The sequence below is a fragment of the Gorilla gorilla genome, chromosome 12 (genome assembly GCF_029281585.2).
Source record: "Gorilla gorilla gorilla isolate KB3781 chromosome 12, NHGRI_mGorGor1-v2.1_pri, whole genome shotgun sequence".
NCBI lineage: Eukaryota > Metazoa > Chordata > Mammalia > Primates > Hominidae > Gorilla > Gorilla gorilla.
Window position 1 is genome coordinate 87,807,934 of NC_073236.2, and position 27,366 is coordinate 87,835,299.

At 37.9% G+C, this 27,366-nt stretch overlaps 2 long non-coding RNA genes across 2 annotated transcripts in view; both read right to left on the reverse strand.

Annotated features, from left to right (window-relative positions):
* The window catches only part of LOC134756793 (uncharacterized), a 1,394,997-nt gene that overhangs the window by 397,387 nt on the left and 970,244 nt on the right, over nt 1-27,366 (reverse strand). The gene's annotated exons all lie outside the window — the stretch shown is intronic.
* LOC134756792 (uncharacterized) lies at nt 23,372-25,798 on the reverse strand. Its single transcript, XR_010129978.1, has 2 exons — nt 25,706-25,798; nt 23,372-23,471 (listed from the first exon to the last, which is right to left on the reverse strand). It is a non-coding gene; the product is annotated as an uncharacterized lncRNA (long non-coding RNA).

Consider the following 27,366-nt stretch of genomic DNA (forward strand, 5'->3'; position numbering starts at 1 on the left):
AAATAACCATACTGCTAAAAGCAGTCTACAAATTCAATGCAATTCCCATCAAAATACCACCATCATTCTTCACAGAGTTAGAAAAAACAATTCTAAAATTCATATGAAACCAAAAAAGAACCCTCATAGCCAAAGCAAGACTAAGCAAAAAGAGCAAATCTGGAGGCATGACACTACTTGGTTTCAAACTATACTACAAGGCCATAGTCACCAAAACAGCATGGTACTGGTATAAAAATGGGCACATAAACCAATGGAACAGAATGAGAACCCAGAAATAAAGCCAAATACTTACAGCCAACTGATCTTTGACAAACCAAACAAAACCACAGAATGGGAAAAGGATACCCTTTTCAACAAATGGTGCTGGGATAATTGGCTAGCCATACGGAGGAGAATGAAACTGGATCCTCATCTCTCACCTTATACAAAAATCAACTCAAGATGGATCAAAGACTTAAACCTAAGAGCTGAAACTATAAGCACTCCAGAAGATAACATTGGAAAAACCTTTCTAGACATCGACTTAGGCAAGGATTTATTTAATGACCAAGAACCCAAAAGAAAATGCAATAAAAATAAAGAAAGGCCAGGCGCAGTGGCTCACCCTGTAATCCCAGCACTTTGGGAGGCCGAGGCAGGCGGATCACTTGAGGTCAGGAGTTTGAGACCAGCCTAGCCAACATGGTGAAACCTCATCTCTACTAAAAATACAAAAATTAGCCGGGCATGCTGGCATATGCCTGTAATCCAAGCTACTTGGGAGGCTGAGGTAGGAGAATTGCTTGAACCCAGGAGGCGGAGCTTGCAGTGAGCTGAGATAGCACCATCTCAAAAAAACCAAACCAAACCAAAAAGAAAACCAAAACAAAAGCAAAAATATATAGTTGGAACTTAATCAAACTAAAGAGTTTTTCTTGGCAAAAGAAACAGTCAGCAGAGTAAACAGACAACCCACAGAGTGGGAGAAAATCTTCCCAACATATACATTTTACAACAGACTAATATCCAGAATCTGCAACAAACTCAAATCAGTAAGAAAAAAACAGACAATCCTATCAAAAAGTTTGCTAAGGACATGAATAGATGATTCTCAAAAGACAATATACAAATGTCCAAAAACCATGAAAAAATGATCCACATCACTAATGATTAGGGAAATGCAAATCAAAACCACACTGAGACCACCTCACTCCCATAAGAATGGCAATAATCAAAAAGTCAAGAAACAGTAGATTTTGGAGTGGATGTGGTAATCACGGAACACTTCTACACTGCTGGTGGGAATAAAAACTAGTACAACCTCTATGGAAAACAGTGTGGAAATTCCTTGAAGAACTAAAAGTAGAACTACCATTTGATCCAGCAATCCCACTTCTAGGTATCTACCCAGAGGAAAATAAGTCATTATATGAAAAAGATCCTTGCACACTCATAGCAGCACAGTTGGTAAGTGCAAAATCGTGGAACCAACAGAAATGCCCATCAATCAACAAGTGGATAAAAGAAACTGTGGTATAGTTGTACAATGGAATACTATGCAACCATAAAAAGGAATGAATTGACATTTGCAGCAAGCTGGATGAGATTGAATATTATTATTCTCAGTGAAGTAAGTAACTCAGGAATGGAAAAGCAAACATCATATATTCTCACTGACATGTGGGAGCTAAGCTATGAGGACACAAAGTCATAAGAATGATACAATGCACTTTGGAGACTTGGGGAAAGAGTGGGAGAGGGACAAGGGATAGACAACTAAAAATACAGTGCAGTGTATACTATGCAGGTGTTGGGTGCACCAAAGTCTCACAAATCACCACTAAAGAACTTACTCATGTAACCAAATAAATAAATAAATAAATAAGTAAATGGACAACTATCTGTCAGAAGTAATAGAGGCCACAGAGCAAGGGAATGACAACTTTAAAGGTCTAAAAGAAAAAAAAAACCTGTTATTCTAGAGTCCTAATCTAATGAAATGTCTTTCAAACATAAAGGTGAAATAAAGATATTTTCAAAATAAAATAATCCTCTAAAGACAGATACTTTTAATACTATTACATTGTCAATTATGATGCAAGATTATCCAAATAAGTTAACCCTTCAATATGTATTCAATTTTCTCAAACATTTTTGATAGTGATTTAATTAAATTTTGTATAAATACCAAGAATCTGTGTAAAATAACATTTCCAATGCCAAAATAAAATTAATCCCATGATGTGATGTTTGGTGGGTGAGGATTTCTTTACCTCATTTTGATAACTTGTCTAGGCATTATCTGCTTTTTTAATTACTAGGGCACGGAAGAGATTTTATAAAATTCTGATTTAGAAGGTCATGAACATTTTCCATATCACATCCTATGCATCAATCATTCAACACCCTCTTCAAATTGCATTTTCCCCAAAATACCTTCAAAGCTATAAATAATCTCTCACTCTCACCACATTGCAATTACTACCTCTCTTATAATAGTTGGCCATCTAAAACCTATTGATTTCACATGAGTAACTTGGATATTTGGTATGATTTAAGAGTCATTTCCATATTTATCATGATGTCTAGCACAGTATCATCTTTGTAGTAAATATTTAAAAGTGAAAATGATGACATTTAAAATATGTTCATTTGAGCATGTAAGCCTCAGATTTAAGTGTTCAGAAGAAGTCATTTCATTATGTTCTTTGAGCTGTTATCAGTTGATAAATTCAATCACAGAGGGAAAAATCCCTGATTCTAAGGAGTAATTTTGGCAGTAGAATGAATACAGTTAAGTAGGTTTCAAACAAAATACATCTTATTTGAAACCCATGTTGTATTTTCTTTCAAACCCTATAAGAGAGCTTTTATAAACATCTAAGTTTTTAGTTGCTTCAATAATAAAGATGCTTTTTATTTAATGAGATTAGGTATACCAGCTTTGCAAATAATTTACATTGATAAGATAGAGCTCAGCATGAGAGAAAATTAAAGTATTTAGAAATCTATCAGCTGTCATTGGAGTGTGTCTGATCTGGAAACATTATACATTTAAAGAAATGTAAAAGAGGCAAAGTTCTAGGGAGAATCATGCTTGTACAGTTTTAAGGGCCAGATTATGGATGCTGCTTCTTACCTCAGTTAACTTTAAGATATGAAATGTTTCTGAAATGATTACTTACCTAGAGGTTACAAGGTATAAATGCCATGCTGATATGAGAGTGTGTTTCTTGAATCTGAGATAATAGATTTTTAAGTGAAATATGGGCTTACAGGTATTCCCTGGTGTCAAAAGATACTGTAAAAAGAAGACTGTGATTGAGATTATTACCCTTTTCCAAAAGTCATTTTCCCCTACTTCTACATGATAGAGTTGAATAAGGATTGACTCTACAGCTAATGTTTCATGGCCTCTTTTCTGTCCAGATGTGGCCATGTGATTACATGCTGGGTAGCAGTATATGAATAGAAATGATGTGTTTCCCTTCGAATGCATGGTCTTAAAATGAATGTGGATATACTTTCCCTTTTTTTTATTCATTCCTGCCACTCTAGGTACAGACTTTACAAAGAGTTGGACCAGTCATTTGGACAAAATGTGAAGACAAGAGTTGAGGATGGTAACATCCCTACCAGCCTAGACTATCTACCTCTGTATTGTTAAATTAAAATATATGGAACTGATATGGTTTGGATATTTGTCCCCTCCAAATCTCATGTTGAAATGTGATCCACAATGTGAAGATGAGGCCTAGTGGGAGGTACTGAATCATGGGGGTGGATTTCTCATGAATGGCATAGTGCCATCCACCTGGTGATGAATGAGTTCTCTTGCTCAGTTAGATTATGCAAGTTCTGGCTGTTTACAAAAGTCCAGACCGCCCCTTCTCTTCTCCTGCTTGCCTCTCACCATGTGATGTACTGGCTCCTCTTTTGCCTTCTGGCATGATTGTAAGCTCCCTGAGGCTCTCACCAGATGCAAATGGCAGCACCATGCTTCCTGTACAGCTTGCAGAACTGTGAGCCAACTAAACTTATTTTAAGTAAATTGCTCAGCCTCAGCTATTTATTACAATGCAAAAATAGACTAACATAGGAACTAGTATTGACTTCAAATTTAGCATGTCAGACAACTAGAGAAAAAGGAACTGATGACAAATAAAGCAGGAAAAATAATATACAAAGGTGAAAAAATGAAAATCAGACTCTACCTTATATTACAAAAACACATACACAGAAACAGAAGAGAGAGAGAAAGACACAGAGGGAGAAAGGAATTAAGAATTTAAATGTGGAGTTGACAGTATTAGGAAGCAAAAATAAACTACAGTAGTTAAATTTGAATTTCAGATACATTTTTTGTATGGGCATTTTCCAAGTAATAGTCGGGTCATAATTACACTAAAAAGTTCTTTGTCATTTATCTGAAATCAAATATAACTCATCTCCTGTATTTTACCCAACCACTCTACTTAAATGTCAAAATAAAAAGATTAAAACCCAAGAAATTATATATGTTTTTAATTTAGACATTGGGAAGTTTTCTTAAACCACACATAAAAAGCACTAACCTTAAAAGATTAACAAATCTGAATATTTTAAAGGTAAGAATTGACCATGAACACTTGAGCTAGAGTGAAGAAATAGAGCTAGAAAGTGGAAGGGGATACTTTCAATGGATATAACCCTCAAAAGTTTTAGTGTTCTAGTAAATGTTTATAAATACATAAGGAAAAGAATAAAAATGGTCAAAAGTCCATAAACAGTCATTAAAGAGGAAATATGTATGGCTAATAAAAATAAGAAAACGATTCAATCGCAAAAGCAATAAGAAAAAAGCAATCAGAAAAAAGACCAAAATAAGTTACTATTTTATACTTATCAATTGACAAAATGGAAGCATTCTAAAAATACTAAGTCCTAGAGAGAATGTAAATCAATGTTTCAAATAATTGCTGACTTTCAGCAATCTGATGGGAGAAAAAATAGTTTCTTAGTGTCTTACTTTTTAAAATTCCAGGATTTGTGATTGAATTTGAGCATCTTTTCCTATGTGTAAGGGCTGATAATACACACACATACACATGCTATATATACACATACACATGCTATATATGTCTATTTATGTCTTTTTTTCTGTTTTCCATATTGTTACTGGTGGGTCTTTGTTCTTAGAGCTCCCAAGATGGTGGCAGCCACTCCCAAGATGGCAGCAAGTCTTTTGTTCTCTGACTTGGGGTTCTTGGCCTCACGGATTCCAAGGAACGGAACCGTGGGCCATGTGGTGTTACAGCTCTATTAGAAGCCGTGGATCACGGTAGAGAACTGTGGAACCCAGTGACTAGTGTTCAGCTCGATTAGGATGAACCTGGGCACTTAGCCGTGCAGGAACAATGGTGAGCCTTCAGCCCAATCGGGAGCAGCAATGGGCGCCTCGCTGGATCAGCAGTGCAGTGGACACCCTGCCAGATCTGGAGGGGTGGAAGTCAACCGCTGGTCTGCAATGGCGGCAAAGAGCAGTGGTGGACAATGAGTGAAAGCTCAGCTTGAGCCTTAGCAAACATGGACCAGAAGAGTGTGCAGTTGCAAGATTTAATAGAGTGAAACCAGAGCTCCCATACAATGGGAGGAGACCCAAAGGGGGTTGCCGCTCCCTGCTTGAATGCCTGGGTTTATATCACGATCATTGTCCCTCCCACTGTGCTCTCAGCTGATATATGATTTTGTGTCTGGAATTGGTGGGTTCTTGGTCTCACTGACTTCAAGAATGAAGCCACGGACCCTCGCGGTGAGTGTTACAGCTCTTAAGGTGGCGCGTCTGGAGTTTGTTCCTTCTGATGTTCAGATGTGTTGAGAGTTTCTTCCTTCTGGTGGGTTTGTGGTCTCACTGGCTCAGAAGTGAAGCTGCAGACCTTTGCGGTGAGTGTTACAGCTCTTAAGGCAGCGCGTCTGGAGTTGTTCGTACCTCCCGGTGGGCTCGTGGTCTCGCTGGCTTCAGGAGTGAAGCTGCAGATCTTCGTGGTGAGTGTTACAGCTCATAAAAGCAGTGTAGACCCAAAGAGTGGGCAGTAGCAAGATTTACCGCAAAGAGCAAAAGAACAAAGCATCCACACTGTGGAAGGGGACCCAAACAGATTGCCACTGCTGGCTAGGGCAGCCTGCTTTTATTCTCTTATCTGGCCCCACCCACGTCCTGCTGATTGGTAGAGCCCAGTGGTCTGTTTTGACAGGGCGCTGATTGGTGCGTTTACAATCCCTGAGCTAGATACAGAGGTTCTACACGTCCCCATCAGATTAGTTAGATACAGAGTATCCACACAAAGGTTCTCCAAGGCCCCACCAGAGCAGCTAGATACAGAGTGTCAACTGGTGCACTCACAAAACCTGAGCTGAACACAGGGTGCTGACTGGTGTGTTTACAAACCTTGAGCTAGATACAGAGTGCCGATTGGAGTATTTACAATCCCCGAGCTAGACATAAAGGTTCTCTAAGGCCCCACCAGAGCAGCTAGATACAGAGTGTCGATTGGTCCACTCACAAACCCTGAGCTAAACACAGGGTGCTGATTGGTGTATTTACAATCCCTGAGCTAGACATAAAGGTTCTCCAAGGCCCCACCAGACTCAGGAGCCCAGCTGGCTTCACCCAGTGGATCCCAAACTGGGGCTGCAGGTGGAGCTGCCTGCCAGTCCTGCGCCATGCGCTTGCACTCCTCAGCCCTTGGGTGGTGGATGGGACTGGGCGCCCTGGAGCAGCGGGCCACGCTCCTCGGGGAGGCTCCGACTGCACAGGAGCCCACGGAGGCGGGGGAAGGCTCAGGCATGGCGCGCTGCATGCCTGCCCTGCGGGAAGGCCTGCCCCGCGGGAAGGCCTGCCCCGCGGGAAGGCAGCTAAGGCCCGGCAAGAAATCGAGCACAGCGCCGGTGGGCCGGCACTGCTGGGGGACCCAGTACACCCTCCGCAGCCGATGGCCCGGGTGCCAAGTCCCTCACTGCCCGGGGCCGGCGGGGCCGGCCGGCTGCTCCGAGTGCGGGGCCCGCCAAGCCCAAGCCCACCCGGAACTCCAGCTGGCCCGCAAGCGCTGCACGCAGTCCCGGTTCCCATTCGCGCCTCTCCCTCCACACCTCCCTGCAAGCTGGGGGAGCCGGCTCTGGCCTTGGCCAGCCCAGAAAGGGGCTCCCATAGTGCAGTGGTGGGCAGAAGGGCTTCTCAAGTGCCACCAAAGTGGGAGCCCAGGCAGAGGAGGCGCCGAGAGCAAGCGAGGGCTGTGAGGACTGCCAGCGTGCTGTCACCTCTCAATTTGACTATTTCTTCACCTCCTGCTTTTAGCCTAATTTGTATTTTAGTGAGCCCTCTTTACTACCTGATTGGTCGGATGTGATCTGAGTTACAAGCCCCATGTTTAAAGGTAGGTGAGGTCACCTTCCCCAGATAGGCTTAGGAATTCTTAGTTGGCATAGGAAATCCAGCTAGTCCTGTCTCTTAACATGGCATCTGGTTCTGTGCTTTCACTTTTGTTTGTATTAAATCATACGTATATTCACTGCCATCCTGTGTGACTCCGAGCCTTAAAACCAAGGCTTTGCCACATTATTCTACACAGAAATGCCTTTTATTCTCATTGTTACCAATAAAAATGTTTTCATATTAATCAATTCTTAAAAAATGTACTCAATTATCACTACACTACAGCATTTTGAAGAACAAACAAAATAAGAGCAACCTACATTGATCTGCCTTTTTCTACATTTCCAGCTTCAATTGGTATCTTTCACTTTGCAACTTAAAACCAATGCTTTGTATTGTTGCTAAAATATTTACTGGTTCTCCAATTAGATTTCATGCTTATAGAATACCAGTACTCATCCTTTAAGTGCTTGAGATGCACATTGGAATAATGGAATTTTGTGCGTCAAACTGAAAAGAATTACAATGTAAACAATTGTTTGAAAAATCAGTTCGGAGAATATCATAAATATCTTGCTTAAGTATCGTGTTGTTCACTTGGTTACCTTTCAGTGCTCTACTACCTTTGAGTAAAACATAGCTTATTTGTACTGCATTTCCTTAGGTACTCATGGAAGTATTTCCTGGTTCTTGCTTGATATTATGCCTCACTTCTTATTTCCAGCAAGTTATATTTTACTCTATTTCTCTATATCCTGGTGTTTCTGGTTTTAGCAAACATTTACACATTTAAAAAATTTGACTTTACACTTGTGAAGGCTTCACAAATAAAATGAGTCTGACAAACTTAGAAGTCAGAAAATCTGTATTTTCTGGTCAGAATGACTTGCTGATAAACTGAATACTGGGGAGAAGGCAAAGAAAGAAGAAAAATAACCCCTCTTAGAGATTATTTTATGTTTTCACTATTTTTGAGTTCAGCATTCAGAACAAGGTTACTTTTGAAATATATGTCAAAGTTGCATGAAATCAGAAATCACATTTCAATGATTTATATGACGCTGATCTACAATAATAGTTTATTTTAATTAGTTTTTTATTACTTAATGCTTACATTTAAAATAACTTTACAAAGCATTTTGGAAACATAAATATCTGTAATCTTGAACTGTGTATTGTATGACACTGAGGTATGGAAATCTGAGTCTCTAAGATAGTTTATTCATTGCTATCATGTAACTGACAGTTATTTATACCTAAAGCACACTAAATTAACTTATGTGTGAAAAGACAGTGAGAAATGATCTAAAATCTCAAAAGGATAATAAAATAATGATAAGGAATTTACATCCAGGCATCAGGACCTTCCTGTAGTTTTCCCCAGATATCCTCATTATTAGAGGCCCAAACTCTGAAAAAGGAAGGATGTTAATAGATCCCTGAGAATAACCTGTTTGTTCCCTCGTAAACTCTGTGAGCAAGTAACAATCTTATCATTCCACACTCAAGAGATGTTTAACACAGACCAGGACAATCAAGATGGTACAGATAGATTTCCTCTTCTTTCAATGCGGTAGCCCTGAGGTAGATCCCCATTTTAATGCTGGGTAAATTGTTAGCAAATGGTAAAACTCAAACTACATCTATCTTAGAAATAATATTTATTTGTCTCCAAGTGAGTTTCTGAGAAGCACAAGTTTGGCAGAATATAATTCTATGTGATCAAATGCCTTTGAATATTTTATAAACTGAATAAGTGAGACACAAGAATAGCAGTAATTATTTTTAAACCTGTAGTATTAGTTCCTGAAATAATATCTTCTAATTAGGATACTACAGGTGAATATTTAGCACAGTTAAAGAATGCAAAATGAAAATATTTGTAAACATTCAATTATTTGCCTCATTCAGTTGGGAAAATTGAAAATTGAGTTACAATAAATTGCGTAGTCGTTTTATATTAACATTAGCAAAAGTGCTTACAGAAAATTATACCTAAATGTAATTCATAAACCACAGAAACAAAAGGTTTATTACTGGAAGGAATGTAAAAGATAATCCAGTTGTAAAGCAAATATTCAAGGATTTAAAGTGAAATGTTCCCATGATGTAAGTGAAGCAACTGAGGCTGAGAGAATTTATGTGATTTCCCAACAACATAGAAAAGTATGTTTAGTTGTTCTACTTGAAAATTGTTTTTAAGTTTATGTGTAAATTTTAGGGAACAAAACAAGCTGTTTATATTTTATCTTACTTTTTGAAATAAATGTGATAGTGCCCATAAATTATAGCCATATCAAAATGTTATCAATACAATTAAGCAAGTCATATGAAAGCTGTAATTTCAATTTGTTACAACATTAAATTGTATCATAGTATATTATAGGATATCCTTTTTTCCAAACAGTTTATTAATTTGTTTCAATTATTAGGTATCTTACCAGTTGTATTCTAGAGTTGTCTTGGGAAGCAGGTGGTTGATATATATACTCAGATTAAAAATGAGCTTCTTATTATACTAGTTAATTCTGGCCCTTTCATCTGTGTTGACTACCCTTAAATTTGACAAATATGCTTAAATAAATAAAAAAAAATACATTATTCTCAATAAATATCTCCTGGGCCTTTGAGGGGAAAATCAGAAAACCTAGAATAGCTTCGTAGAAAAAAAAATTAAAAAAATGAGAAAGACAATTAATTTGTCAAACAACATTAACTATTTTTATTTTTTTCATTTATTGCAGGTAAAAAATGGTCACTGAGATTAGACAATTTCTAGAATTGTCTCATTCAGTGTGGACACATTACTAAATTCTGCCTAATGCCATCTAAAGCAGAAATGTCCTGCAGAAGCTTTCCAAGTGTTCCTTTACAAAGGGTGCTAATATTCAGCCCCAGGCCCTTCTTAGCTATGCTTTTCTCCATTCTAGTTCCCACGACATAGATATCTGTCTACAACTTAGTCCACATGAGTGATCCAAAGATCACCCTAATGATATTTTTAAAAGAAAAAAAAGAACTGAAAAGAGCCTGAGTGCCTAACGAGTTCATAGAATAGAATAGAATAGAACAGAATAGAATAGAGTACAAACTAGCTCTTTTTTTTTTTTTGAGACGGAGTCTTGCTTTGTCGCCCAGGCTGGAGTGCAGTGGCACGATCTCGGCTCACTGCAAGCTCCACCTCCCGGGTTCACGCCATTCTCCTGCCTCAGCCTCCCGAGTAGCTGGGACTACAGGCGCCCACTACCACGCCCGGCTAATTTTTAGTATTTTTAGTAGAGACGGGGTTTCACCGTGTTAGCCAGGATGGTCTCGATCTCCTGACCTCGTGATCCGCCCGCCTCGGCCTTCCAAAGTGCTGGGATTACAGGCGTGAGCCACCGCGCCCGGCCACAAACTAGCTCTTGATTGCCTATAGATTTTCATATTGTTTATGCTACTGTTATTTTGATTATTTCTTACAGCTAAGCTTTAAATAATATAAACAAATAGTCATTTGCACATAATAAAAGTGGAAGGACAAGAAAAGGAGAAATAAAGTCAGAGAAAATAGGAACTTATTTAAAGTTGATCTGAACTTTATGCTAGAATGGCTCCCTTTACATAATCAAGCAAAAATATTACCCTCAAAAGCACACAGCTGTGTCTTTCTACAAATTTGTCAAATGGCTGAAATTCCCACAATAAAAAATAAACACAGAAAATCTACCAAAAAAATACTGTTGTGAAGCATAATAATTCAACCAAAACCCACAAAAAGAAAAGTAATAAACTTAATGCCTAAAAAATATAAGAGCACCCACAAGGAAAAATGTTATCCAAAGAAAATCAAAAGATTTAAAAAATTGCCACATATGTGACAAACATTAATTGTCTTAATGAACAAAGAGTTCACACAAAAATATAGAAAATGAGTGATCCACATCTAATTATAAAGATAACTACAAAATGTTAATCAGCATAAATTCTTAACCTAACTTATAATTTAAAAGATAAGAAAATATAATTAATGAAAACCCTTTTGTCTTTCAGGTTCTCAATGATGTAAAATTTTGATATTATTTATTTTGTGGCTCATGTTGGTTAAATGGATACTCATATATTATTCCTTGCAGTGGAAACTAATGTAACATAGTTGAAAGAAATTTGGTAATAAATACTAAAATTTAAAGTATATGTGCTCTTTTACCCCCCAAATCTTACTTCTAGACTGCTACCTTGTAGATATATATCTATACCATTATGCAAAAATGCTCTTGGTAAGGATGCTGGTAAGGTCTGAATGTTTGTGTCCCAAAATTTATATGCTGAAATCCTAACCCTCAAGGTGATGGTGAGGAGGTGGGGCCCTTCGGCGGGTCATGAGGGTGCAGCCCTCATGAATGAGATTAGTGCCTTTATAATGGAAGCTCCAGAGAGCTGCTTTGCCCACTCCATCCACTATGTGAGAACACAGCTAGACAGCACTCTCTATGAGGAAGCAGGCCCTCGCCAATTACTGTCACTGTCCTGATTTTGGACTTCCCATCCTTTAGAATTGTGAGAAATAAATTTCTGCTGTTTATAAGGTACCCAGGCTAAGTGTTTAAAAAATACATATTTTATAATGGTAAATTTTGTAAATGCAATAAATAAGGCAATATGAAAGCTATGTAATGCATGAATAGTTTTGATTGGGTGTTCATGGAAAACTCTTCTGAGAAGATGATAATTCAGCTGAAAGCTAAAGGATACCATGAAGGAGTCTGCAATGATTGAGGGTAAGCTATTCAAGATCAGAGCCAGTTGAAAGACACACTAATAAAGAATAGTTAATATTGGTTTCAGTAAGTTTTCTACCCTGGTAAAAAATAAACAAGCTAGGTCCTTCAAACAGAACTGAGATTTTAAGGAAAATTAAGGGTTTAAAAAATTTTAGAGGAGTAGGCTCTAATCTGGCTTTCTAGAAATGGCTATCAGTGACTTGGCCTGCAAGGGGAGCTAAGAGTTTTGAGATTACCACTGGATTTGCTGAGTTTCAGCACATGCTGCCAAAGCTATTATGCAGCGAGTCAGGGTAAGTTACACAGGTGCCAATGGTCCACATTCAGAAGGGTGGTAAACAGACACTGAAAAAAGAAATTTAGCCACTGCCTCCCTCCCCCACATGTGCCTCTCAACATCCAGGAAATTGGAGAATGGACACTTGAACATGGCTGTGAGAATGCTTTGAATTCTCAAATTTGCTTGACAGAAGGAAGAGGCCAAGTTGGCAAGAAGATGCCTACCTACTGTCACACTTCTACCTCCCAAATGTTTGCACAAGTACATCTGATTAGCATTCCTGATATTCATCCAGAAACACAGCCGGAAGGAAATCCAGGAAATGTCGTTTTTAACCCTCCTTTGTTTAGAGGAAGAAGGCAATTGTGGTTGGCCAAGCCAGTTATGGTACAGGGATAAAGTTTTATGAAATCAGACTAAAAAGGTAAAGGTTGACTCAGATAGGGCCACTTAGGTCATGGCCAGGAGTCAGAATTGTATTCTAGGCACAGTGGAAAGACACTGGAATTGTAAAACTGGGAGAATATTTACTCTGTTTTACATTTTAAAATATTTGTTTATGTGCAGTATATAAATTAGATTGTGAATAGAGAGAAAGGAAGGAAATTATGTCTACAACTATAGTATAGGTGAGAAGTGACAGTGGCTTTAATTATAAGACAGTCAATAAGGTAGATAGATTTAGAATACATTTTGAGGAAAACCTAATGGCACTTGCAGATTAATTGGATATGGGCCGAGGGAGGTGAGGCAATGACAAAACATTGGAGCCTTAAGTTTGTATTTGAGTAACAAGGTACATAATGCTATCATATACTGTCATGAGACAGAATGTTGTTATTGGGAGTTTTCAGCAGAGGTCTGTTTGGACTGTGAAAATTTTGAGATTTCAAGTACATTCTGATGTGTAGTATGGAGCTCAATATAGATGCTAACATTGGAAATAGAATTTTGGAAGTCATTTGGATAAGAAGTGATATCTAAAGCCATTGGTTTACTGGGTATTATTCAGGAAGAGGGTATAGATAGAGGAAGACAGGGAACAATTATCCAAGGCTGATTCAATATTAAGTAGAATTGCAGACATGGCAGTAGGTTAAGAAGAATTAGTCAGAAGTGTCGTGAAAGTCTGGAGTAGAAAGTGTTTCAAGAAGGAAAGAATAATCAACAAATTAGTCATTGTATTACCATATGGTAGGTTTCTATGCAGTTCTTAAAATAAATGGAGCAAATCGATACATGTTTATATATAAAAAACTTCAAATAACATTAATAAGTGAGAAAATGCCTTTGTATTAATCTCCTGTGTGAACAAAATATGCTTGCATTTTCATATATATAATATTTATAATAACAAGATTCATCCATAATAATAGTAACAATGAGGAACTATCACATGGGTTGACTCATTGCAACACATACACACATTGGAATGTCCTGATTTATAAAATTTTTTCTTTGTTAGAAATAGTTCTGCAAGTCTCTGAGAGACCTGTAAGAATCTAGGACTCTTGAAAAATAAGTGATCAGATACCCTGGTGTAGTGAAAAAATATGTATATATATGGAATTCGAATCCTGGCTTTGGGGCTTTCTAGCAATGTGCCTTTATCCAGTAACTTAGACTTATGGAACCAGAAAATGACAGAAAAAAGAAATGTATTCAATTGTACTTTTTAGTCATGTAATTGTAAAATAATAGGGTATGTTTAATATAATTCTTATTCATTAAGAAGCAAAACAAAACAACAATGATAATATATTAATAGCAAAAGTGATGATGATGATGGAGGTTGTGGCAGCAACAGCAGCAGCAAAAGCTTCCCTAATATCTCTTATGTGTAAGGGTACTGTATTAGTCTGTTTCACACTGCTGATAAAGACATATGCAAGACTGTGAAATTTAAAAAGAGATAGGTTTAATTGGACTCAGAGTTCCACGTGGCTGAGGACACCTCACAATCACAGCAGAAGACAAGGAGAAGCAAATCACATCTCCTGCAGAATGTGGCAGACAAAGACAGTGCTTGTGCAGGGCAACTTCCATGTTTTAAAACTATCACTTCGCATTAGGCCCATTCATATCACGAGAACAGCATGGCAAAGACCCACCTCCTTAATTCAATCATCTCCCACCAGGTCTCTCACAAATGTGGGAATCATGGGAGCTATAAGACGAGATTTGGGTGGGGACACAGAGCCAAACCATATCATTCCAACCCTGGCCCCTCCCAAATCTCATATCTTCACATTTGAAACCAATCATGCCTTCCCAACAGTCCCTCAAAGTCATTAACTCAAAAGTCTGCACTCCAAAGTCTCATCCAAGACAAGGTAAGTCCCTTCCACCTATGAGCCTAGAAAATCAAAAGCAAATTAATTACTTCATAAATACAATGGGGATACAGGCATTGGGTAAATATGGCCATTCCACATGGGAGAAATTGGCCAAAACAAAGGGGCTGTAGGCCCCATGCAAGTCTGAAATCCAGCAGGCTGTCAAATCTTAAAGTTCCAAAATGATCTTTTTTGATTCCATGTCTCACACCCAGGTCACGCTGATGCAAGAGGTTGGTTCCCATAGTATTGGGCAGCTCATGAGCTGGGGTTGAGTGTCTGCAGCTTTTCTAGGCACATGGTGCAAGGTGTCAGTTGGTCTACCATTCCGGGGCCTGGAGTGTGGTGGCCCTCTTCTCACAGCTCCACTAGGCAGTGCCCCAGTAGGAACTCTGGGGGCAGGGGGCTCCAACCCCACATTTCTCTTCTGCACTGCTCTAGCAGATGTTCTCCATGAGGACCCTGCCCCTACAGCAAACCTCTGCCTGGGCATCCAGGCATTTTCATACATCTTCTGAAATCTAGGTGGGGGTTTCCAAACCTCAGTTCCTGACTTCTGTTCACGCACAGATTCAACATTATGTAAAAGCTGCCAAGGTTTGAGGCTTGCACCCTCTGAAGCCACAGATTCAGCTCTGTGTTGGCCCCTTTCAGCCATGGCTGGAGCAGCTGGGACACAGGGCACCAAGTCCATAGGCTGCACACAGCACAGGGACCCTGGGCCTGGGCCATGAAACCACTTTTTCCTTTTAAAACTCTGGGCCTGTGTTGGGAGGGGCTGCTGCGAAGGTCTCTGACATGCCCTGGAGACATTTTCCCTATTTTCTTGGTGATTAACATCCTGCTCCTCATTACTTACGCAAATTTCTGCATCCCACTTGAATTTCTTCTCAGAAAATGGGATTTTCTTTTCTATCACATTGTCAAACTGCAAATTTTCCAAATTTATGCTCTGTTTCCGTTTTAAAACTGAATGCCTTTACCAGTACCCAAGTCACCTTTTGAAAGCTTTGCTGCTTAGAAATTTCTTTCGCCAGATACCCTAAGTCATCTCTCTCAAGTTCAAATTTCCACAAATCTCTAGGGCACGGGCAAAATGCGGCCAGTCTCTTTGCTAAAAATAACAAGCGTCACCTTTGCTCCAGTTCCCAACAAGTTCCTCATCTCCATCTGACACCACCTCAGCCTGGACCTTATTGTTCATATCACTATCAGCATTTTTGTCAAAGCCAGTCAACGAGTCTCTAGGAAGTTCCAAACTTTCCCACATTTTTCTTTCTTCTGAGCCCTCCAAAGTGTTCCAACCTCTGCCTGTTATCCAGTTCCAAAGTTGCTTCCACATTTTCAGGCATCTTTTCAGCAATGCCCCACTCCCAGTACCAATTTACTATATTAGTCTGTTTTCATGCTGCTGATAAAGACACACCCGAGACTGGGCAATTTACAAAAGAAAGAGGTTTAATGGGACTCACAATTCCACATGGCTGGGGAAGCCTCACAATCATTGTGGAAGGCAAGGAGGAGCAAGTCACATATTAATTACATGGATGGTGGCAGGCAAAGAGATAGCTTGTGCAGGACAACTCTCATTTTTTAAAGCCATAAGATCTGGTGAGACCCATTTACTATCGTAAGAACGGCACAAGAAAGACCTACATCCATAATTTAATCTCCCACTAGGTCGCTCCCACAACATGTGGGAATTATGGGAGTTACAAGATGAGATTTATGTGGGGACACAGAGCCAAACCATATCAGGTACCAAAAAAGTAACTTTTTCCTTGGGTGCTTTCTAACTTTGTAAATTCATTTCTTCAAAACCACTTTTTTCTCTCTTTACCAATATCAACTCATTGAACTAATACCAAAAGTGAAAACAACAAAGAAACAAAAACAAGTAAACAAAAAAAAGAAATAGATAAATTGTAACTGCTATGAATTAAATGTCTCCAAATTCAGGAGAGCTTTTAGCTTTTCTTGACAATTCTTGAAATTATTCTGCTCATTGGTTTTTTTCCCCAATATTCTCAATACTTTCTAAAATCTTAGCACTGCACCTCCAATCTGTCTCTATTCACTCTAAATAGACTACTTTCTTACAACTTTGTAGAAAATTGAGGACATTAACAGTGATCATCTATATTGCCCCACCCACATAGAAGAGGATATCCAAAATCAAATGGGAAAAATTAAAAATTTTTGCAGAAAAAAATGGAGAAGCATCATATTTGCCATCTAAAACTCTAATCCTGTCTCTCCACTTAGCCCTTCACCCCATGCCATCTGGGCTCATGAGAGTTCATTTCTTTGTTCCTGCCCATCTCTCACCTATACGCTCAATACTTCCTAAGCCTACTTGAGAGCTTCCTGCCTTCACGGCCAAGGGTTACAAGCTCTATAAAAAGATTGCCCTCCAGTTTGTGAAAGGTGGCATAAAAGGCTGGATTCCCAACCTCCCTTTCAGAAATCAACTCAAATGGAAGTAAACATTTTGTCAGATAAAATAATCAAGCAAAGAACTATCTAAAATTTGTCTATTCAACAGAGCAATACAATGTTGCCAGACTGTGTGAAAGAAAACTTGACCTGAGTCTTCAATGCAGTGGCCAATATTTAGGAAATGTCATATTGTGGAGGGCTTGGGGCTGCAGTGGAGGGCAGAAGGATGGAGAACATTATACCGTTTCTTGTGGAAATGACATAGTCACACGTATCTTTGCTCTATTTTAGGTCTCTATCTTGATTTTACACCATTTCCTGTGGAAATGACATAATCACACATATCCTTGTTCTATTTCTGGTCTCTATCTTGATTTACTGGTATACCTGATTATTCCTGCTCAAAAACTAAGGAGAAAAATATGTTTTATTTTGTTTTCTTACAGATCTTCTTTCAACTCTTCCTGGAAAATGCACTCACCCTCACCATGTCCTTCTGTGAAATTTTTCCTTACCTTTCTCTAAATGTATTATTTGAATGCGAGTTGTTTTCTTCCTAAATATTCAGCACCTCTATAGCCCACAATGAACCACACTTACTAGTTTGAGAAGACATAGCAAAATAGTAGATGAATAATCTTAAGAGAATAAAACAGTATTGTATTTATTAAAAACCTACTAAAATAAATTCCAGATAGCATAAATTTAGCAGGAAATTGTCTCAGATTTCCAAATAAGCAGATAATTCCTTTATTGAAATTGTTGTATGGCAAATAAAAATAAAGATCTGGAATATTTTTACAAAACCTCATTGTATTACATAGGGAACTATAAATAAAACCAGAAAAAGTCATAGAAGTGCTGGCATGCATTACATTAAAATAATAGCAGAATACATTCTTAAAATTATAATCATGAGGCCAGGCGCAGTGACTCATGCCTGTAATCCCAGCACTTTGGGAGGCCGAGGTGAGTGGACCACAAGGTCAAGAGATTGAGACCATCCTGGCTAACATGGTGAAACCCCGTATCTACTAAAAATACAAAAACTTAGCCGGGCGTGGTGGTGGGCACCTGTAGTCCCAGCTACTCGGGAGGCTGAGGCAGGAGAATGGTGTGAACTTAGGAGGCAGAGCTTGCAGTGAGCCAAGATTGTGCCACTGCACTCCAGCCTGGGCAAGAGAGTGAGACTCCATATCAGAAAAATAAATAAATAAAAATAAAAATTATAATCATGATGCATTATGTTCAAATCAGGATAACTTTTGATGCTTCAATTTTAGGAATTATTTTATTAGAACACATCATATTAAGAGGTAAAAGGAAAAAGGCCTTCTCAACAGATGACATGCTATGATATTACACTCAACAATCTTTTCTCATAAAAATATGTGGTAAAATACAAATGCTGATAAAAAATTCAACATGGCATAACTCCCAAATTTTAAATGTAAATTCCAAGCTGAATGACTCAGAATCCCACTGGGAGTTTATGTAAATGATGAGGAAGATTGTTGTGGTAATTCTTACATTATAAGTAATACAATGTAACAAGGAGAGGGACAAGAGACACATCAGAGTATTTCCCTTCTAAAGCATTACAAGCCTCATTATATGATGCAATAGGAAGAATGCAGCATCCCCAATAATGTCTTTGCCTACAAAATTGAAAATGAATCTAAATTTACATTCATCTCCCAGAGGAACAAGTTAAACAACAGAACTGTTTTGAATTACTTGATTTATTGATAGGAATATATGTTGTATTTACAACCAGAGTTGTAAAAGACTCTTAGTATAGAGTCTTTAAAAGAAAATGGTAAATGCCTTCCTGATTGTGCTCATGACCTTGTAGGATTTCCCTGGTCACTGTCTCCCTTCTCTCTTCTCTGCAGAAGTGGTTTGCTTTCATGTGTTTTCCCTGGTTACACTCTTGTATAAGGTTTTCCCCCTTATTCTCTTCTGTACCTTTGTATTAAAGCTTAATTTATAAAGTCTTTGCCCCTAGACCTTATATATTAAATTCCACCTGATTTTTTTGCTCCAGTTTTCTGGGCCAGCTCAATCACTTCTTTCCCTAGCCCCAGCATCCTACATCCAAGCCTACTCATATCTGAGACCCTGTCTACCCAGAAAGAGTTCAGGCACTTTTCTCACTTTAGACACCTTTTTTTTTTCTTTTATTTCTCCTAAAAGACAAACCCACACAAACAGGTTATTTTTTAAAAAATGTCCTCTTGAACACCTGAGTAGCAGTTGCCCTAGCCTTCTCCATCTAAGTCAGACACGGTTGCTTCTGTGCCTCCAGCCTTGCAGCCTTCCACAGGGTCACCTGCTGAAGTTGTCAGGAATGCCAGCACCTTCCAGAGATATTGCATACAGGCAAATCTGCAACTGAAGTGTGATCTGCCCCCTTGTAGGGCAAACTAGAAGTGCCAGAGAGTTAACAGTCAAGACACTTCTCACTCTGGAAGGGTGGGTGTCGGTGGCAGATTTATAGCCTCTCATAATGTGCCAATTTTTGAGGCAGTTCTTCACAGACCCACAGACATAAGGCATTGCCTTTTATACAAAAGAAGTGTCAGTATTCATGACATTCTCTTCTCATTTTCTAGTCTCTCAATCTACTGATGTCTGTCCTCTTCACCTTGTAGAACAGGATTTGATGGACTTATGCCAAGTTTCTCTCAGTGCTCCTGTTGAGCTCACCACTGTGCCCTGGCTCAAACAACACAGTCCTTATCACAGAGTGGGTAGAAATGTATTTCTAAAATTACCTCTGTCTCCGTGAATCAGCAATGTTTCCTCTATGTTCTACATAACTGTCACTTATATCTCCCATCTCTCACACACACACCCATGCACACACATACAGGCATGCACATGCATACCCAAAATGCACAAACATTGATCTCACATACTCTACCAGCCTCTTCCCTATCCCCTGCCCATTTCCTTCTCTTTTAAACTCGTTATCCACATAGAAATTACAGGGATCTGTCTGAATTACAAATCTGATCTCATCACACTTCTGTCAAAATCCTCTGTTCCCTGCCCAGCAGCCTACAGGATGAAGTCTGTCTCCCTCATCTGCCTCTTGAAGATCTTAACACTGTCTTCCTCTCTTGCTCCCTTCTGTCCATTCTTGCTGTACATATCACTTTAGGGTTACTGAAACTTGACGTGCTTCCTACTTCCTCCCACCAAGTCTTTCTGATTTGGTCCAATATGTTTAGAACGAGCTATCTTACCTTTTATCCTTCCTTCCTTATGTTCTTCTTTCTATTACTCTAACTGGCTAAGTTCAGTTCAACCTTTTAAATTTAGCCAGTGATGGGAGGCCGAGGCAGGTGGATCACAATGTCAGGAGATCGAGACCATCCTGGTTAACACGGTGAAACCCTGTCTCTACTAAAAATACAACAACAACAAAAAAATTAGCCGGGTGTGGTGCGGGCACCTGTAGTCCCAGCTACTCGGGAGGCTGAGGGGGGAGAATGGTGTGAACCCGGGAGGCGGAGCTTGCAGTAAGCAGAGACTGCGCCACTGCACTCCAGCCCAGGTGACAGAGCTAGACTCCATCTCAAAAAATAAAATAAAATAAAATAAAATAAAACAAATTTAGCCAGTTAATCCAGAGTACCTTGTCTACCTCTTTAATGAAAAGTACATTACATTTCATAAGAATAATCTTTGGGAATTTATCTTTTTCACTATATTTTAAGTTTCTTGTAGGCTGAGTTTCTGTTATATACTTTGTACAGCATGTGACAAATAGAGAGGCTTTTAAAATACTGCCAATAAACCAAACAAATAGCTTAATAAATGCATTAGAAATGAATTGATCATTGTAAAAAATTCCTAACATTTCTAAATCATAGCTTCCCCATATCGTAAAAGGTGCTGTTAACAACTACTATACATAATTTTCTTAGTGTGATGAATCTTTGGAGAACTAGAATAGTATCTGGCTCATATAAGCAGATAATATTATTAGTTTCTGTGGCAGATTGTATTTTCCAACAATGGCCACTCCAATATATATCTCATCTTTCAAGCCCTCTGTCTTAGTCTGTTTTCTATTGCTTATAACAGAACACCTTAAACTGGGTAATTTATAAGAAAAGGAATGTATTTCTTACAGTTAAGGAGGCTAGGAATTCCAAAGTTGAGCACATCTAGAGAGAGCTTTTTTTTGGTAAAAATTATCTGCAGCATCTAAGACGGCACATGTCATTACATGGCAAGGGGGATGAGAGTGTTAACACGCTAACTCAGGTCTCTCTTTCTTTTCTTATAAAGCCACCAGTTCCTCTCTCATGATAACCTGTTAATTCATAGACCTGTTAATCATTAATCCATGAATGGATTGATCTATTCATGAGGGTAAAGCCCACGCAATTTAAAGATCTCTTAAAGGTCACACCTCTCAATAATGCCTCGTGGACAATTAAGTCTCAACATGAGTTTTGGAGGGGATACTGAAACCATGGGACCTACTAAAACATGATGTTGACACTTGTCGATTAAGAGGTAGAATCTATGCTTGTAGGTAGGGCATATGAAATTAGGTTATATAAAACATATGGCTTCTAGTTGTTGCCATACTGGAGAGATCACTTGGAAAGCCTATATAAAGAAAGAGACAGATGCCCTCAGACTTTAGCTCTTCCAGCCCCAGTAGTTTGTGTATACCAACTGAGGTTACAGATGTTGTAAATCAGGGACATCTTTCCCTGATGTGGATACCTAAACACTTGACCCACAGAATCTGTGAACCTAATGAGTATTTGCTGTATGCTGCTAAGTTCTAGAGTAACTGTGCAGCCATAGTAACTGAAAGTTTCAGTGCTACCTCAAATATTCTATATGAGCAAAGGTAAGGATCAATCTTACACAAAATATATTTAAAACCCATTTATCTGTGTTCTTTATATGCCTTAATAATATTTGACCATAACATCAGAAAGACAAATCACTAGGACAACAGAGGCAGGATAGATTTATCAACTTATTTAATATTGTTTCCTTTATGCCTGTCAATTTTAGTCAAAAAGAAGCAAATAGAATTCCCAATTGAGATTCTATGGTACATAGTTAGAGCATAGAGCTCTAAAGTTCAAGACAAGTCACTGGTTTCAAACTCAAGCTGGATGAGTTCATGCTTACCGTAGAGTCAAGTCACAGTAAGAAAAAAAATAAAGAAAAATATGGTGGTAGTGAAGATTGTTTCAATGTGAAAATTGTGGGAGGAGGCATAAAGTTTTCTTTGCAGAGTGACTTAGGAGTCAAATGTAATAGAAAAGAAAAAAAATGGGACTGTGACTGCTTGGGAGAAAAGGAACAAAGAACTAATTAACCTGCACAATAAACACCATGTTTTGCATATAGGTGGACATGCAGATATAAAGAATTCTGTTACTAAATTTAAAATAAGGAATTTGTTTTCAATGTTATATAATCAAAAGTAATGAGCACAAAAAGTTTCTACATTTTTATCCTTAGTCTTCTCATTTTGGCTAAACGTTACTTGCAATATTTTTGAATTCTTTTAATATTTAATTGGAAGAGTGTTCTTTTCATTTTAGTTAAAAGTAGAAGCTAGGAAGGAACAGCAGAAAATTTCATTCCTTTAGTGTTATGAAAAGATATGCTATTATTATCTTCAAATCTGAGATGACATTCTGAGTTAATCCATGTCCTCATTTCATTCAACATTTCCTGACACTTAACGTATCCCAAACATGCTATGCACCAGGAATATTAAGATCACATAGAAAACTCACATTTTAATGTGGGGTAGGGGTGCAGTCAGGTAACCATAAGGAAAAATGTGGCCAGTGTTAAAGTAAGAATTTATTCTTGTCCTTTTGCAGGAAGTATAAAATCTTCTACATGTTCATCTGTCTCTAACTGGCCTTTTATTTATTTTTTTATCTCAGGACACTTACATAAGGATGATCACAAATATATAATAGTGTCCTTTTGAACATTTATGGAGACAACATCCATTAGCTACTACTTATTTTCCTTTAGTTTCAAACTCACTCTTTTGTGATCTATGGTGCTGTGACTGAACTCTGCAAACTACATTCCCCAGACACCTTTGCCATCTGGCTTCCAGTTAATTTTTGTCAACAGAGGGCACAGAGGACTGGAAGGCAGGCAGGAAGAAGCAACTGTACTTTCTCTTCAGCATAGCATCAGCAGGGAGAGTTTCTCTCACTAGTAGAAGTTTGTTTCAGCCAACTACACTTCACCTAGTAGAGAAAGTTGGTTGTAGACGTTAGCCTTTTTAAGAGTTCCTATAAAGAGTCTCATCAACAACCTATCCCTCACCCCCACTACTCCCAGCCAGGTACCAGCAACAGCCTTACAGAACCCCATCAATAAAGGTTTGAGCCATATTTTACAAAAAAGGATTAGATACCTTATATAAAGTGTCTTCTGTTGAAATGCTTAATGTATTTTTTTGTTTCCCTTACCAAACCTTGGTGAAACTTGACACAAATGTATAGAAACAAACATAAAACTACAATAAATGTGCAAGTCTTTAAATGTAGCTTTTATTCTTTCTTTCCCGATTTTTTTACATCCTTCTACAGAAATTCATGAATTCATCGGTAAGGAGTGTTTTATTTCATGTGAGTGTGAATGTAATAATCAATTATATGAAATACACAAAATAGTTACACAGAGTATCTTGCCATACATCTACTCTAATTTTGAGTTTTTTGGGGTTTTGAATCTCCCCCCCATTTTTCTCTATTTATGGCAGATAAGAAAATATTATATAGTAATTACTCAGGGATAATTTCCCCTATTGTCTTTTAAATTATCTTCAGTAACACCACAAGAATAACATATTAAATGCATTAAATATATATTTTTTTAAAAACCTGAGTTTATACTACAGGAGAATAAAGACATTTGGATGCATGCAGAGATGTAAAACTGAAATATACATACAAATTAAGTTATATTAAAATTGATACAATATAAATTTTATATGTTATGTGTAAAATTTGATGCCTTGAAATCTCTAGATAAAGGGAACATATTGGAGGCATTTTCTAATTTTTATAACCTTATTAATTAGAACAGATTTGGAAAAATTTGACTCTTAAATCATGACAATCATGATTTATAATTTCCAAATATATACCATCTTATTTCTTTTACACACTCAGTTTAATTAACTGCTATCAAGCATTTTATAATTAGAGATTCAGCTGGATCACCTTCAATAACTAGATGAGACCTATTTGAAATTAACAGCATCCATTTTCCATTTAAATGGTGCTAAAATATCCAATCGAAAATTTCCTAAGGAAATTAAAATACTTTCTCATTACCTATCTGCATCATATAATTACATATCAAACCTCTTCTCTGAGATGGTAAGAATAAATTCTTCATCTGGTTCAGTTAAATATCACCAATTACAAAATACAGTTAAGTGATTCTCTAATTTCAATCCACAAAAATCACACTGGGTTGTTTATTAAACACATACATTTTTTGGGTTATTACCCAGCTACTGAATACAAATCTATGGGAGATAGGCAGAAATATCAACATTTTTAAGTAGCATATTAGTTATTTCTTGTACCAATAATCTATAAAACACATTTATACAAATAGTAGGGTAGTTTTGATTCTTTATATCTCTTTTACTACAAAAGCAAAAATTGACTGGCTAAGACTAGCTGGGATACTAAAATAGGAACACATTTCTAATAAATTATTTGTAATTCAGTATTTAAAACATTAAAAAAATTAAAAAGCAAATTAAAATTGATGTTTTATCACCTATTTTTCTCTTTAGTCTCATCTCTTTCAAAAATCATGTTTTCCAAAATAAGCTCTCTGACACTTCTGATCAAGAAAACACTATTCACAAAAATTGCTGTGGATTCTCACCTCCCTTATCCAGTCTTAGACTAAAACACAATAGGATCTTCTGTGGTTTCAAAAATCTACAACAGGCCTGGCGCGGTGGCTCTCGCCTGTAATCTCAGCACTTTGGGAGGCCGAGGCAGGTGGATAATGAGGTCAGGAGTTCAAGACCAGCCTGGCCAAGATGTTGAAACCTCTTCTCTACTAAAATTACAAAAAAAATTTGCCGGGCTTGCTAGCGGGTGCCTGAAATCCCAGCTACTTGGGAGGCTGAGGCAGAGAATTGCTTGAACCCGGGAGGCGGAGGTTGCAGTGAGCCAAAATTGTGCCACTGCACTCCGGCCTGAGCGACAGAGCGAGACTCTGTCTCAAGAAAAAAAAAAAAAAATCTACAATATATTTAAATTTGTCCCCTAAATAAGATTCTATCTTAGAAATGGATTCTGAATTCATGTGAACTACTGAAAAAAATTCTGATTATATAATCCATGGCTTCCAGAGTTCTAGCCTAAGGCACTACATTTATTAATGTTCTAATTCATTTGTGTGTTTGCTGAGGAGTAGGGTAGGTTTATCAGGGAGACACAGAACTCACAGAGCTGAAGTTTTCCTCCAAATTCCAGTTCTCTTACTGTGTGGTGGTCATTCTTAAATTCAGAGTATGTTGTTGATGATTGCCTGTCTGATCCTGCCTCTCACCTAGCTCCCTATTACTGCTTTGAATAATGTTAAAAATCTTTCTGATGTCATAATACTCTTTTTTGGACCTCTATTAACATACATACACACATTTTTAGCTGCAAGGATACCAGATCTTCCTTCCCAAACTCACTCATGTTGAAAAATAAGAGACTTTCTCACAACTGGAAAGCCAGAAAGGATTGGAATTTTCCTCTTATTGTGACATATCTGATGTAGTTTAGCTCTGTGTCCCCACCCAAATCTCATCCAAATTGTAATTCCCATGTGTCAAGGGAAGGACCAGTAATCCCCATGTGTTGAGGGAAGGAGGTGATTGGATCATGGGTGTGGTTTTCCCCATACTGTTCTCATGAGAGTGAGTAAGTTCTCAGGAGATCTCATGGTTTTATAAATGTTTGGAAGTTCCTCTTTTGCTCTTCTCTCTCCTGTCACCTTGTGAAAAAGCTGACTGCTTCCCCTTCCATTATGATTGTATGTTTCCTGAGGCATCCCCAGCCATGTGAACCTGTGAGTCAATTAAACCTCTTTTCTTTATAAATTACCCAGTCTCAGGTATTTCTTTATAGCAGTGTGAAAACAGACTAATACAACATCCCTCAGGTTATATAAAGGTATTATCAGTATCTCATCATAGACATTAAAATAGATGAAAAAGTAAATTTTTGTACAAAAGCAGTCATTGAAAGCCAATAGCCAGAAATATCTAGAGTGACATAGTGCAGAAGCAAGAAAGATTGCACAGCTCCCCAGGACCTCCATGTCTCACTATGCAGCATCCAACAAAACTGCTGCTGTGATAATAGGTAAGATAAACCTGTTCCTTCATCAAATAAACACAGTTGGTTGCTTCTGTGGTTCAAGATGTCAGACAACTCTTCTTTTCACTTCATAAAGATGTTTATTACCAATGACATTGGCTGATTAGAAGGCTAAGCCTCAGTTACTTGACAAATCTTTAGTGGAATGCAGTATTTTTAAGTAATACTGGATAAATGAAGTATTATTGTCAATTAAGCAATAGTTATAGCTTATTTAATAGCATTTTCAGTGAATTCTCAAATTATTACTGAGGAAAATGTGACAGTGCTTCAAAGCAGTAGTAATTTATTCTCATTATGCTGCATTTATTATTAAAACCAACAGTGGACAGTGAATGACTAACAGATCTTTTTTTGGGAATATTACTTCCAAATGAACATTAACTTAAAGATTGGAATATGAATACACTATTGCTTTTACACTAGAGAGGTTACTCCTGGCCACTCTTTCAGCAGCAGTTAGCTTCAGGAATTCATGTCAGTGATATTAATCATCATTGGAGACATCTTCCCTTTTCGTCAGGATTTCCTGTAGCAGAGGAGAGTGCTAGACTGAAATCTGAAGACAGGCAAAATAGCCTCAGATAGTGTCTCCTGGGGCTCCTAAGTGCTAGGAAGTCTCATTGGACATTGATAGTGCCAAAACAGACATATTTGGGGGGATCATCAAGTCAAAATTTTATATATTTTTATCTGTTTTTTGGAGATAGATTAAATATTTTACTAATTCGGTAGC